The following is a 2,500-nucleotide window of genomic DNA, read 5'->3' as shown; positions in this document are numbered from 1 at the left end:
GGGTCATGCTCTGTGTAATTTAATAACAAGCACTCTCTCTGTTCTCTTGTGGCTGAATTCTGGTGCTTTATGATGGCTGCTTAATGAGAGCACTAGAGACTTCAAGGCCACCGTATGTTGCGGCTGTACAATCTCAACAATAGATCTCAGCTGTTACATAACTGTGTGTGTGTGTGTGTGTGTGTGTGTGTGTGTGTGTGTGTGTGTGTGTGTGTGTGTGTGTGTGTGTGTGTGTGTGTGTGTGTGTGTGTGTGTGTGTGTGTGTGTGTGTGTGTGTGTGTGTGTGTGTGTGTGTGTGTGTGTGTGTGTGTGTGTGTGTGTGTGTGTGTGTGTGTGTGTGTGTGCGTGTGTGTGTGTGTGTGTGTGTGTGCGTGCGTGCGTGTGTGTGCGTGCGTGTGTGTGTGTGTGTGCGCGTGTGTGTACTTGTGCGTGCACCAGCGTGGGTGGGTTTATCTTCTTGTTCCAGCCGTGTGTTGCTCTGTATCTGTATGTCTCTGTGGATCTACAATGCGTACACAGTACCCACATGATTGCACGCGCACACACACACACACACACACACACACACACAGACACACATTGTGTTTGTGTCTCTATAACTCTCAGTGAATCTTCAAAGCTCGAAGACTGGGGCATAAATTCAATGTTTACTCTCAGTCAGTGAGGCTCCATCATTAGACTTCATCAAGTCTGTTTTTACTGCATACATAAAGCATGGTACACTGGAGACCTGCACAAAGCTTTGTTTACAGCAGAGAGATCCAGATCAATAGGAAACCACCAGATTATGTGTAGTCTCCGAACCATTAGAACCTACTCCCAACAAATCACCATTTCACCATGAAAACACTCTTATATAATAATTTCTAGTTTATTATGTTTTATTTTTGTTTAAATTTTTTCTACAGAGCCACTCATTGCTTTACAGTAATTTGAATAGTTTAGCATAATGTGCATAATGACTTAGCACTGACTATTCATTCGGGTAATAAAAATGACAAAAGACAATGAATTGAATTCTCTCTGTACATAATTTCCCTCTTCAACAGCTCGGCGCTTCCCTTATTGTTTTGGAGTTGCTAGATTGCTCTGTGTTGTCAAGTTCTCCACAGCCAATGGTCTTCAAACAGCTGCGTGCATTCTTTGGTTGCACCATGCATATCAATGGCTACACTCCGGTGCATGGAGAGTTCCACTCTCATCCCGGCTGCTCAAGTAACCTGGTTTTGGGTTGATGTAGACGTCATAACCTGGTTACAATAACATGGTTTACAGCATCCCTCTTGACCTACCTACGTACCGACCATCGCCGCCTCTCTCGGTTCCCTGGAGTTATCCCCTCCATTATCTGTAAACGACCTTGACCCTCCCCCTCCCCTGCTGAAGTCGTGCCTCCCTGTCCTATGTCTCACTGTCCCATAATGGAATTGTCCTCTCCCGCCTTCAAACTGCTGCCGTCACACCAATGTCACCCGAAACCTGGACTTGATCCATCCTGCCTTAACCACTACTGGCCAATCTACAATCTTGCTGTGGTGTGCTGTGGGGGGGGGGGGGGGCAACATCAGCTCGAGAGACTCCAGCAAGCTGAATAAGCTGGTGAAGAAGGCTAGCTCCGTAGTGGATGGTGAGCTGGATAAACTAGAGGTGGTGGCTGAGAGGAGGATGAGGAAAAAGTTAGAAGCCATCCTGGAGAACCCCTCTCACCCTCTATGAGGAGCTAGCCAGAATGAAGAGCCCGTTCAGCCAAAGACTCATCCCCCCCGACACACCACAGACCGCCTGGGCCGGTCCTTTATACCGGCAGCCATCAGGCTCTACAACAAAGGGCTCGGACCACCGGCTCTGCTGCCAGAACTATCACTGTCACAACTCGGGACTTGAGAACTAGAGACTCACCTCACCGTACTGACTATCTTGTATTTTGTACTAGAGACTCATATCATTGGACTCATCATTGGACTATCTTGTATTTTGTACTTTTTTATATTATAATGTATTTGTATTTATATTTTATATTGTATCTATATATAGATACTGGACTGTATAGGACTGTGAAGCCATGCTGCTTTGACACCCGAATTTCCACAAGGGGATTAATAAAGGATGTCCTGGCGGGATGGTGCCAGGAAAACAGCCTCTCCCTGAACGTCAGCAAAACAAAGGAGATGATTGTGGACTTCAGGAGGTCGGGGGTCAAGGACTACAGCCCCCTCAGCATCGACGGGGCACCGGTTGAGAGAGTCAACAGCTTTAAGTACCTCGGAGCCTACATATCCGAGGACTTGACATGGACCACACACATTGACAGTGTTGTGAAGAAGGCACGACAACGCCTCTACTTCCTCAGGCGCCTAAGGAAGTTCCAAGTCAGTCAGAAGATCCTTAAGAACTTCTACTCATGTACAATAGAGAGCATCCTGACTGGCAACATCACCTCCTGGTTTGGGAATAGCACTGCACAAGACCGAAGCAGACTACAAAGAGTGACACGTTCAGC

Source organism: Notolepis coatsorum, assembly GCF_963971535.1.
Source record: "Notolepis coatsorum genome assembly, chromosome: 2".
Lineage (NCBI taxonomy): Eukaryota > Metazoa > Chordata > Actinopteri > Aulopiformes > Paralepididae > Notolepis > Notolepis coatsorum.
The sequence above is the reverse complement of the archived record's forward strand: the minus strand, read 5'-3'. Positions refer to the sequence as shown.